The sequence below is a fragment of the Myotis yumanensis genome, unplaced genomic scaffold (genome assembly GCF_028538775.1).
Source record: "Myotis yumanensis isolate MYYU_CA2020_CCGP unplaced genomic scaffold, mMyoYum1.0.hap1 SCAF_12, whole genome shotgun sequence".
Lineage (NCBI taxonomy): Eukaryota > Metazoa > Chordata > Mammalia > Chiroptera > Vespertilionidae > Myotis > Myotis yumanensis.
In genome coordinates, this window is record NW_027223763.1 from 4,514,917 (window position 1) to 4,527,916 (window position 13,000).

Sequence of the window (13,000 nt, forward strand, 5' to 3'; positions counted from 1 at the left end):
CCTGAGTCAGGACGGGGCGCCCGCCTGTCTCCCTCCTCCTCCTCTCTCCCCACGTTCCCTCTGTGAGTCTGATCCGTTCTCTGCATAGCACCGGGCTGTCTGTGCGCTGGTCCAGACACCAGAGAGGCCACACACCGCCTCTCTGCCGCCCCCCTCACCCTCCAAACTCCCAGGGGAGGGGTTTGATTGGCCCAGCCTGGATCCCCCCGCCCCTTGATCCAATCAGCTGCGGCCGGGGTTGGGGGTAGCATTCCCTGGGGTGAACATGGCTGCCCCCACTGCGACTGTGTGATGGAGGAAAGCGCGTCCGCCCTCCAGTGGATGCCCTGGGCTCCCTCCACTAGGGCAGGCGACTGTGTGATAGATGCTCAGAAATACAAGCAGTCTTACCCCGCGGTCCCCATTACAGTCTCCACGGTGGCCACGCCATTTGCACTGCCCAATGTACTGCTCGGCCCTGCTTCCAGCACCCGGTGTGGTCAGTCATTCACCCAACGGTGTTCTCTGAGCACTGCCCGGGGGCAGGCGCTGGGGAAGGGGAACGAGGCAGACAGGGAGCTCCTCCAGGGGCTGGTGGACAGACAGCAAGCAAGGGACCCACCCCTGGTCACGTGGACGCTGCACTCCTGCCAGGACGACCCCTTTCTGCGGGGATGGTGAGTCCTCGGACACGTGCTTTAGCCCCTCTGAACCTCAGCTTCTTCACCGCCAAGTGGAGATCTCCGCTGCTTTGATCCGGGTCCTCGGAGAAGCAGACCAACCGGGTATGTTTACTCCGAGGGACTGGCTTGTAACCATCAGGCCCTTCAACAGAAGCCCGGGGTGACCGTGCTCTGTGCGTGGCGGGAAGGGGGCTTGTCGAGAACAGCGAAGCGCCTCTGGCTTTGCCCGGCTTGCAAGCTTACAAGGCGGCCTGCCGTCTTCAGAGACGCTGCACGGACACGCGCCTCCCGGGCCAGAGACGGAGGCCTTGTCCCAGGGCACCGCGATGCCAATCCATATTTGTAAACGAATAGATGGCTGGACGCCCTTCAGTCCCGAGCGGCATACCCGGGAAATGAGCAACAGCCTCCAACGTCAGTTAAAGCGGTAAGGTGGCAGACAAGACCAGCTTGGCAATACCTGGCAAGGTTGGAGCTGTGCGTGCCCGGAGTTCCCACTCCCCAAGCCTTTATCATAGCACCTGAAGAAAAGCAAAGTATGGTCCAGTGCGCTGGGGCTACTGGAAGGGCTACTGGACGAGGTGGCTGCGCCCAGGGCTCTGGCTGCCCCTGTTCCCACCCATCTTCCCACCTGGATCCCATTCATGGCAAGGAGGGTGCAAAGCCCAGCCCTAGAGGGACCCATACTTTTCTGTCACTAGGGTAACGGATAAACAATTTAGTCCTACAATGGAATGTTATATAGCAGATAAATTGGATGCACTTGAACTAGATGTATCAATGTCTATAAATCTCAGGAACCAGAGTTGAGTGAAAAAGAAAAAATAGCAAAAGGGCATGCATAATATACCACTTCTTCCCCTTTTTCCTTTTTTTTTTTACAATATAGGAAATCCATTACCAGATTGTAGACACAAAGTAGTTAGCCATTTACATGCAATAAACATTAATATTTTAAGAAAAACGATTTTAAATATAATATTACGTGCAACTTTTAAAATATATTTTTATTGATTTCAGACAGAGAGGAAGGGATAGGGAGAGAGAGAAACATCAATGATGAGAGAATCATTAATGGGCTGCCTCCTGCACGCCCTCTACTGAGGATTGAGCCCACAACCCAGGTATGTGCCCTTGACCGAAATTGAACCCAGGACCCTTCAGTCCACAGGCCAATGCTCTACCCACTGAGCCAAACCAGCTAGGATATAATACACCATTTATTTACACATTGTTGATGGATACATTCATGTATAGTTAAAGTGGAAAGAAAACATGCAATGGCTGGCGTTGCTCAGTGGTTAGAGCATTGGCCTGAGGACTAAAGGGTCCTGGGTTCGAGTCCAGTCAAGGGCATATACCTCGGTTGCAGGCTCGATCCTGAGACCTGGTCGGGGTGTGTGCAGGAGGCAACCAATTGATGTGTCTCTCTCACATCGATGTTTCTCTCTCTGTCTCTCTCCCTCCCCTCCACTCTTTCTAAAAATCAATGGAAAAATATCCTCGGGTGAGGATTAACAACAACAAAAAGAGAGCTGACTGAGGGAAATATGGCAAAATGTAACATCTATTACTTCTGGAGTGTTATTTCCTTTGACGAAATAGTTTATAATTAAGTAAAGGCATTAACGTGGCTCCAGAGAGGTTCCTGATGACGCCTGGAGAATCTGGCCTCTGGTAACCTGGAGAGTGTGCTATTTTTGTCCTGAGCCAAAGGCTAGAAGGCATTCATTTCCCCAAATCTTGTCTCGCCTGCTTTCAGGAGGCTGGTGTACTTCCCACGTGTAACCACTAGATGGAGCCAGCACACAGGGTTATAAATGGGAGCCCTTTTGTTTTTTGTTTTTTTCTTTTGCCTCAGCAACTTGAAACAAGGAAAAGGCGATTTTTGCAAGACAAAAGCAGAGGCAGAGCAATCATTTGAGAACGTGAGACGCAGGTGGAGGTAGAAAACAGCGTCCAGATAGCAAAAGGACCCCTAGTAGAAGTAGCAATACGATTCACAGGTGTTGATACAGTGCGATTTTCTAGTCCTTAAAATTACCCAAGATGCAGTTCTTAGGCGTCAAGACAGATGCCATCAGGGGGTTCAGGAAAACTCCAGTTCCCACGTCTGATTGACATCATTCCATTGAACAACCCAGAAGTGTGTGCACCCTCTTTCTGGAGGGCGGAATGGTTCGTGTGTAGTCTCCAGTGCCTGAACTTTGGCATAAAGGCCCAGAGTTCACATCCTGGCTCCGCTTCTGAGCTGTGTGACCAGTTGGGCAACGTCTTCACCTCTCTGGGCCTCAGTTTCTGACGTTAATCTAGGGGTAATAACAGTACCTAGTCCGGAGAACTGGTGCAAGGCTTGAATGAGATTATTTATACACACGACGTTCCTGGCACACAGTAGGCCTTTGAGAAACGGTAGAAGCATTAGACCCTAATGCTCAACCTGCTCTAAAGTAAGCACTTCAGGGGTTGAGCATCAACCTATGATCCAGGAGGTCATGGCTCTACTCTTGGTCAGGGCACATGCCCGGGTTGTGGGCTCGATCAGTTGCGTGCAGGAGCAACTGATCAATGATTCTCATCATTGATGTTTCTATCTCTCTTTCCCCTCCCCCTTTCCTCTCTGAAATTTTATATATATATATATAATTTTTAAAAAATAATAATAAATAAATAAAGCAGTTTTAGGGAGCAAGGTCAAGGTTTCAAACCGGGAAGGTGAGAGTAGACTTCAGTGCCCTCCTTCAGGGTACAGATAGTCCCAGACACCCGCTGGGGAAGGAAAGTGCTTAGATATTTGACGACCGTGTAAAAGAAACAGCAAGAAACCCTGCCCCTTCTCCCGGGTGGGGGACACACCATTCCTTCCTTCCTGCACTCATTAGACAAGTATTTAGAGAGCAGCTTCCCTGTGCTGGGGCCCTGGGACAGAGGGTGAGCAAGACACACACGGCCCCTCCCTCCCCTGGGGACATTCCGCCCAGACAGAGCAGAACAGGTATGTGGTGAGGATCGGAGCAAAGGAGGTGAGGGCAGGGATAAGATCTTGTGAGTGAGGATTAGGGGCCCCGTGGGTCCCTTGGAGGGGGGCGAGCCTTCCAAACATAAGGCTCTTTGAAAACAGCGCGCACAGCAGTCAGTAAGTTCCAGCCCCCTGACAAGAAAAATAGCAGGATGGAGGCACATTTGCATATCATATTGCTCACTTTCTAATGTGTGCAACTTAGTGATTTTAGATAAATGTACAGGGTTATGCAACCATGAACATACGTAAACCAGTTTTAAAACATTGAATCATCCCAGTATGATCCCTCACGCACTTTACTCTTACTTCCTGCCCCCGCCCCAACCACTAATGTACTTTCTGTCTCTGTAGCTTTGCTCTTCTGGATATTTTGTATAAATAAGGCCGTACAGTATGTGGTCTCTGTGTTTGGCTTCTTTTCCTGAGGGTAATATCTGTGAGGGTCATTCATGTGGCACGTGCCTGAGAGAGTTCCTTTTTCCTGCTGGACAGTAGGTGTCCCATCGTAGGATATAGCACATGTGTCTTCATTCAGCAGTTGATGGGCATTTAGGTGGCCCATCAGAATTTCACCTGGGGCCCTGACCATTGCTCAGGGGTTAGAGCGCTGGCCCAAGGACCAAAGCGTTGCGGATTGGATTCCTGGTCAAGGGCACATACCTGGTTGCAGGTTGGATCTCTGACTCTGGTTGGGGTGAGTGCAGGAGGCAGCCAATCTATGTGTCTCTTTCACATTGATGTTCTTCTCCGTCTCCCCCAACCTCCCCCCACCCCCACTTCCACTGCACTGAGGAGCAACAACAAAAAGAAAAAATTTTTTTAACCTACGGCCAGTGGGTGAACAACCCAGCTTCTTGCCGGCTCGCTGATGTGTGTGTGTGTGTGTGTGTGTGTGTGTGTGTTGTTGAGAGAAGTCCTGTGCTTATAACAGTGTCCAAGGGCACTGACCACCCTCCCCAATGCTGAGCTTGATTCTAGACCAGCCGTGGGCAAACTACGGCCCGCGGGCCGGATCCGGCCCCTTTGAAATGAATAAAACTAAAAAAAAAAGACCGTACCCTTTTATGTAATGATGTTTACTTTGAATTTATATTAGTTCACACAAACACTCCATCCATGCTTTTGTTCCGGCCCTCCGGTCCAGTTTAAGAACCCATTGTGGCCCTCGAGTCAAAAAGTTTGCCCACCCCTGTTCTAGAGGATGAAGTTGGTTGGTGAAGTCCATCTGAACTGGGTGGAGCCACCTGTGGTGCTAGTCAGAAAGTGGGGGCCTCTGCTTGGGGGCGATGCTCAGAGGCTGCCGAGTGGCAGCTGGAGGACAGTGGTCAGCAAGGCCAGCTGTCCCAGTGGTGGGTCGGGGTGGCCGTCCTGCAAGTTTGCTGGTAGCGGTTCTGGGAACAGCATGGAGAAGCGAGGCGAGGCCCCCAGGCAGCCCAAGTGTCTGTTAACACATAGCAGGGGCCCTTGGCTGGGGGGCCTGAGAGTGATGGGGGGGTCCCCAAGCCCATTCCTAATGCAACAAGAAAGCAAGACCCTCCTTCCTAGAAACGGATAGCATTTCATTTTGACGGGAAGAATGTTTCTGAACCTTCAGAAAAGTAGGAAGCGCGCTGCCCTGAGCAGCCTCCTGCCGAGACCACCCGCCTGCACTTTCCCACTGAGCCGCCTCGTTCTCCCGCTTTTACTGACCTGTTTGCACGCACTTGGCGTTAAACATCAACCCTAACCTCCTCGTCATGCATCTCCAAAGGCCAGGGACACTCCTGTGGAACCACAGCACCGCCATCTCACCCCTTTTAGCTTTAGGTCAGGGATCTTATCTCTGTTGCACGGTCCACGGTCACGTCCCCCACCGACCCGATCACGTCCATTACAGCTGCTTTTCCCCTCAGCCAGGAGTGGTCTCGGGTTAAGCCTCGCGCTGAGCTGTCATGGGAAACCAGACGAGGCCCTGAACCAGAATGAGTGAGGTCGCTAGTCTGGGGGAGAACTTGCACTGGCCGGCGGCCTGAGGGAGCCCTGCACACAGCCCCCCACTTCACCCTCCACGGCCCACGTGTTCCCCAGGGGCGGGCAGCTGCTGTCCTTGCACCTCAAGCACCTGGCCCTCAGCCCTCTGCCCTGAGGGTGGAGGAGCCGGGATCTGAACCCCATCTGGCGACGCTGAGCGCCAAGACGCTGGAGTCCCAGCTCGGGCCCTGTCCTGGCGCCCGCTGCCTTCTTGCTCAGCACAAGCAGGGACCCAGGCCTTGGTGAACCCCACGCCCTTTCGATGGGAGTTATCAGGCCGAGCCAGGTGGTCCGAGTCCGGGAGGTCCAGAGCTCAGCGCTGTGGGGGCCCCTCCAGCCCAGGTGCCCTGTTTGGGCTCTGAGGTCCCTGGGGGTGGGATGGGGTGGCCTCTGTCCACCTCAGACCTCCCGGAGGTTTCGAAAGGCCCTGAGCAAGCGAGGAAGGTCTGGCAGAGGGAGGGTGGAGCCTCAGGCTGCTCCCATAACTACTTCTGACTGGAGAGTTTTGAAAAATAAGGACCTGTCATGGGTGTATAGATTTTAAAACATTTTTCTTAAAAATTACAGAAACAGGACGTGTGCATGAAGAAAATTAGAGACTACAAAGAAGCAAAAATAAGCAAAAACATCACATCCCCACCACCCAGACATCATCGCTGTCCCAAAAGGATCCTTCTGGAACTTTCTCCAGCCACACACATGCACACCCACACGCTCGCCCACGTTAGGGCTGTGTGTCCCGAAATACCTGCCCATGGGTGTCATCAGAGAATGATTAGTTCTCAGGAAAGGCTGATTTGATTATCTTAATGAGATTGCATTTGGGAAACAAAACAAAATATGCTGTTTCATGACCTGCTTTATGATCAGTCCGTGACTTCCATGTTTCCATTTCAGGGGATTCTCGTCTTATCTAAACCAAGGTTTTATTAAGACTTACTCAGCCCTGGGCAGGAGCTCGGCTGGCGAGCCAAGGCCGAGGCTTCCATCCCCGGTTAGGACTCGTACAAGAATCAACCAACAGATGCAGACATAAATGCAACAACAAACCCACGTTTCTCTCTCCCTCTCGCTTCCTCTCTCTAAAACCAATTTTTAAAAATTAAATTAAAAAAAAAAACTTTTCCCGCGACTCACAAATTAGCTGGTTTGTGCACACTGGTACCCAGTCCAGGGCCCGGGGCCACATCGGAGGACACGTCCTTGAGGCTCTAAGCTAGTGCCCCTTTGTGACAGTGACCGTGGGAGAGACTGACCACGGCCAGATGTTCTATGGGGAGCCCCACCCTCTGGATTTGTCTCTTGCTGCCTCCTGGTTCCGATCAACCGACTCCTCCACCCCCCGTGTTGCCTCTAAACCGGAAGTCAAAGCCAGCGCAGAGGGTGGGAGCCAGGAGCCTGTGATGGAAACTTCCAACATGCAGAGGGGCGTGAACTCAGGAGAGAGGGTCTGCCCTCGCCTCTCCGGTCTTCTCCCCAGAGATGAACGCCGTGCCTGGCCGGGGTCCCGCCTTCCAGGCCTTTCTCTCTGTGTATACTGTCCCTCCGTGTGGGTATTTGGGTTGACACAATAGCTATAACAAAAAGTGACTGTGTGTTTTGGCCATCTCTCCACGTCTTAATGAGCCCCTGTCAGGGTGGCCTGAGGTCACCTTAGCTCTGGCTGACTAAAAACCACGCTCTCCCTGGCCAGTGTGGCTCAGGGGTTGAGAGTCGACCTATGAACCAGGAGGTCATGGCACATGCCAGGGTTGTGGGCTCGATCCCCAGCGTGGGTCATGCAGGAGGCAGCCAATGAATTATTCTTTCTCATCATTGATGCTTCTATCACCCTCACTCCCTCTTCCTTCCTCTCTGAAAGCAATAACGAAATATATTTTTAAAAAATCACTCGGCTGCTTAGAATTCTCCTGTGGTTCTCAGTGCCCTTGAGATGAAGGTCAAACCTTTTGCCTGGCCCTGCTCCCCTGCCCTGGGCTTCTCGGTGCAGGACCGTCATATATTCTGTTCCCTTTTCTGGAATGCTTTTCCCGCTGGAGCTCTTTGCTTGACAGCATTTTAACGCTAGCTCTCTAACATATCTTTCTCTGGGGATAGAGGACAAACCAATGTGGGAAAATGTGCTTGGTCTGTGCACCCCTTCAGGGTTGACTAGACCCCTCTGAACAAGAGGGTCCTTCCTCTTGCACTGCTCCCTCGTCCCCCCACCAGACCCGGAGCGAACAGGGCGTGGCAGCGACCTCCTGGCGAACCAGTGAACGAATGCTGGTAGAAATGCAAATCGATAAAACCTTGTGAGCAATTCGAACTTAGCAAGTCTTAAAAAACATGCTTATCTGCTTTGACCCAGAAATTCCACCTGTAGGACTGTATCTGAACGCACAAAGATGTTCATCTCAGCATTGCTTATACTGGGAAGGGTGGGGACCACGGAACCGTCTCCAGTGGCTAAGCACAACACTGGATTCTTGATCTCCCCCCGCCCGTCCCCATCATCATTTCGTCCAGGCTTCCCAATGCGGCAAACGGCAGCCCCATCTGCTCAGCGCTTCTAGTCAGAGGCCTGGGCACTGGGATTTTTTTTTATTGAGATACAACTTACCTAAGTCGAATATACAAACCTTAAGTGCACATCTCAATGATTTTTTTCTAACCTATGTAGACATCCCCGTAACTACACCCGATGGAGACACAGCATTTCTCAGCACCCAGGAAGTTCCCCATGTCCTATTCCAGTCAACACCCGCTCCTCCCGGAGTCCTGGCCATTCCGTTTCTCTAACCCTAAAGCCAGCCTGTGGCGGAGGCCTGTCCGTTCTGGCCCATCACCTCGTATCTGGGCAACAGCATCAGCCTCCTCACTGGTCCCCTCCCCTCTGGCACCCCCTCCCTCAGCAGCTAGAGATCTGGCCAGCTCCCCCTCCTGCCTGTCTCCCCTAAGGCTCCGTGTGCCCTCAGGGAAGTGCCAGCCCTGTGCACTGGGCACCCGGCTTATCATCGTCTTGTCCTGGGCACCCTGGGTGCATCACCCCCCGAGTCCTCACCACAGCCCAGATGAGGGGATGGAGGCCAGGGTTGCAACGGTGGAGCTGGGGCACACCCCCAGTTGTGTGACTCTTGAACCCATGCTCTTACCTGCTCTACCACTTCTCCATGAGTGAATGAATGAATGAATGAACGGTCTATGACCAGGTTTGACCAGGTTTTCCTTTTTTTAAAAAAATATATTTTATTGATTTCAGAGAGGAAGGGAGAGGGAGAGAGAGAGAGATAGAAACAACAATAATGAGAGAGAATCATTGATTGGCTGCCTCTGGCACGCCTCCCACTGGGGATTGAGCCCACAACCTGGGCCTGTGCCCTGACCAGGAATCGAACTGTGACCTCCCGGTTCATAGGTCGATGCTCAACCACTGAGCCACGCTGGCCGGGCCACCAGGTTTTCTTTTTCAGAAATACAGACACCCTGGGGAAATCATATATCCCGTTCCTAACCAGTTGAATTTGGCTATGAGGTCACTTTCCTGGTTGGAGAAGAGGAAAAGGTGAGGGAGGGGGAGGGGGAAGGAGAGGAGGAGGAGGAGGGCAGAGGGTGGGGACCTAGTGATGCAGGGCAGAGGGTGTCTCTGGAGCGGGGCTTTCCCCGCTGTGGCACTTCCCTGAGGAGCGGCCGTGACCCCAGCAGAGGAGAGCATCTTTATCTGCCAGCGTCTGAACCGACCTTCAGAGGGTTGAGAGGCCGAGGAGGGGCCCCGCGCCCGGCCTGTGGTTGGAGTGAAGAAAGCGATTGCATAAAAGTGGAGAGCCTTACCACAGCCAGGTCCTGCCCGCTGAGTCATGCTTGAGACGAGGGAGGAGAGAGCGAGCCCCGAGGCCCCCCGGATTCCAAGCTGCGAGGCCTCCAGCGTGACGTCGCTGAAGTCAGCACCGGATGAGCTCAGGCAGAGGCTCGGGGACCGGGTAAGAGCCGGCAGCGGGCCCAGGCTGCCTCAGCAGAACTCAGGCCTGGGTTGGAGAGGTCACAGGTCAAGGCCTGCCTCACAGAGAGCTTCAAACCACTCCTAATGTCGGGGTGCCTCTGACATGACTCCTATGTCCCCAGCACCCAGCACAGTGTCTGGCACACTTAGCGCTCAGGGGTCAGGTGTTTAATGAATGAATGAGTGAATGAATGAGTGAGCGAGCTGGCGTGGCACCTCTGCTGGGCACTCTGGTCTCCCATGTAATTCTGCGACCTTCAGAATTAATTCTGGGGCCTCACCTGCCCTTGGTTCCCGTGACGACTCGGCCTGGCATGTGGTCACAGGTCTGTCACTTTCACCTGCTTTTGGGGGTGGGGGTGTGGCTGGACTGTGGAGCACTGGGGAATGACTGACAGCTGGGTGCAAACCCGGCATCCAGCCTGGAGGGGGAAGCACGCCCCCTCTAGGATAGCGTGCAATTCAGAAGCCGAAAACTGTGCCACCCCCAGCTCGGGAGGGTTTGTTAATGATGAGATAGGAGGGTCAGGGTCCCCAGAGGGTCCCCGGGGCTGCCTGGGCCCCGGGCTGCAGCTTGTGCCGGGGGATGGGGAGGGAACAGCAAGGGACATAGCTGGTCTTTTCCAGGCTCCAAGCTCGAAACTTCTCCGGACCCTCCCTCCCCCCCACCTCCCCACCCAGTGCTCAGGCTGAGCAGTCGATGGCAGAGCACATGATACAAGACCTCAGTTCTGAGATGACAGCCCAGCTTGCACACTCAGATCCTGGAGGTCGGAGCTCCAGGGGGCCCATGGAGATCAGCCCGAGGGCCTCCACCCGCTCGGGGCATCAGCCCCTTCCCAGCCAGGTGCCCTCGCCTGGGCTCTGAGGCCTTTCTCACGCACCTGAGCAGCATATGCACGCGGCTGCGGTTGGCACAGAAACAAGGTCACTTCACTTCCCTTCACTTCCCGGACCTCAATCCCCTGTCTCTAATGTGGGGAGACTGATGGGCCCACCTCCGAGGGTTGTGGCCAGACAAGGAGCCCATGTTCACACAGCCCTGGGCACGGTGTCTGGCAGGTCAGGTCAGCCATTCTGACCACCCATCTCGTCATATAACCATTATTCTGTTTTCACCGAGTTTCACGGCGTCTCTTGGCTGCCCTGGGGGATGTGGGGGGGTGTTCTCTGCTGCCAGGCCTTCCCTCCTCCTGAAACCCAACAGCCCGCTCAGCCCGGTCGGCCCCTCCCCGAGATGCTGGGTGGTCTACCCTCCCAGTTGCTGCCTCCAAGCTGCTCGACAGCGACACACCCAGTCCCTGGTGGCCTTTGGGGGTCCACGGGGCCAGGATCGTGCCCAGAGAAGGCCTGGCAGCAGACATGCAGTGAGGCGGGGCTGCTGGCTGCAAGGGGCTGGTCTGGGTCAGTACCCTGCTCCTCCGGGCCAGGTGAGAGCAGGGAGGCCTGCGTGGTGGTGGAGGCAGGGTGGGGGCGGGGCAGGGAAGCAGTGAGAGGCTGGCACGGAAGAAGTCTTCCCCCTGCGGTACCACAGGACAAGCCTGATTAGAAATGGCTCCGTGGGGCCTTGGCTTCTGCTGGACGCGGAGCCCAGTAGAGCAGGCGGCAGACTGCGCTGACCGGTGGGGTGGGAGCAGCGGGTTGTTGTGGCGTTGCTAGGGCGGAGCTCACCGTTGCTAGGGCGGAGCTCACCCGGGATAGAGGGGCTCGCGGTGGGGATGCGGGGGTCCAAGGTGGAGCGTGGGGACGCGGGTGAGGACTCCGGGGCTGGCCAGGCCCCCGCGCGGATACACGGAGGGGCTTGTGTGTCCCCCGCACCGCCCCTGGCACCGCTCCCGCTGCTCGCGGGGACCCCTCGGGCCGCTGGGCTCACCCCTTCTCCGCCCACCTTCCTCCCGCCCTGAGCGGCCGCCCCTCGCACCTGCAGCACCTGTTGGGGCGGAGCTCTCCCAGCTGTTGATGCCATTGGCTGCTGGGTAGCCTTCTATTGGCTTATGTGGTCTGGTGCTCTCTGCTGTCCAATCAGTTGTGTCCGTGGTGGGTGGGCCCAGGAAATAGGGGAGGGGTGTCTACAGGTGTGTGTGGTGGAGGGGGAGCCCCCTCACCCCCTCACCCCCTCACCGGGTGCTCAGGAAGGGCTCACGTTCTGGGCATGCGCAGTACACGCTTTGGCTCCCAACCAGCCAGTCAGGTTCCTGGGGACCCAGCAACCTCCCACCCCTTTCTGCTCTGTGTTTCTTTTTCCACCTGGTTCATACACATCGTGGGTCTCACTCTGTTGTAGGGTAATTAGTTCTTTTTAAAATATATATATACAGTGGGGCCTTGACTTACGAGTGTCCCGACTAACGAGTTTTTTGAGATACCAGCTGTCTCTCCGCCGACTTTTTGCAGAGTTGATAGAGTAATTTGAGTTAACGAGCTCCTTAACGAGCTCGGTCTCGGAACGAATTAAACTCATAAGTCAAGGCCCCACTGTACATATATTGATTTCAGAGAGGAAGGGAGAGGGAGACAGAAACCTCAATGATGAATCGTTGATCGGCTGCCTCCTGCTGGCCTCACACTGGGGATCAAGCCCAAACCTGGGCATGTGCCCTGACCTGACAGGGAATCGAACCGCGACCTCCTGGTTCATAGGTCGACGCTCAACCACTGAGCAACACCGGCCCAGCGCAGAATTAGTTCTTTGCCAGTCTCTACCCACAGGGGACTGGCCATTGGTGGAGGGCGAGGGGACTTCACACGCCCATCCCCAGCCTCTGGGCTCGGTCACACGTCAGTTGTTAAAACCAACACCAACAGCAGCGACGGTTTGCAATGTAACGCCAGGCACAAGTCTCCATGCCCCCTGGATGCTCTCGGTAATCCTCAGAGCAAGGCATGTGATCGCGCCCATTTTAGAGATGGCAAAAGCGAGACTCAGCGAGGTGGCGGATGGCATTCAGACAGGAAGCGCTGGTGCCTGACAGTAACCAGGCACTGGCTCGGGCCTGTGCTCCTTCCTGCTCCCCAGCTGCTGGGCCGCAAAAGCAGCTTCGCTATCTCCCTGTACAGGGCTCGAGGTCTGGAAAGGCCTCCCTTTCCTCTGAGATTCTCATCACATCTGTGACCTTTGGGCCACGTGTCTTAAAGAAATAAAACACCGACAACAGACATTTTTTGACTATTTCTGTAGAGCTGCGCTGTCCACTGGGCGGGCCCTGAGCCAGGCATGCTGTGGGAGTACACGTCAGACCTGATTCTGAAGACCTGATATGAAAAACGTAAACTAGCTCATTCGTCATGTAAAATTATTGATTACTGGTTAAAAGAGAACATTTTGGC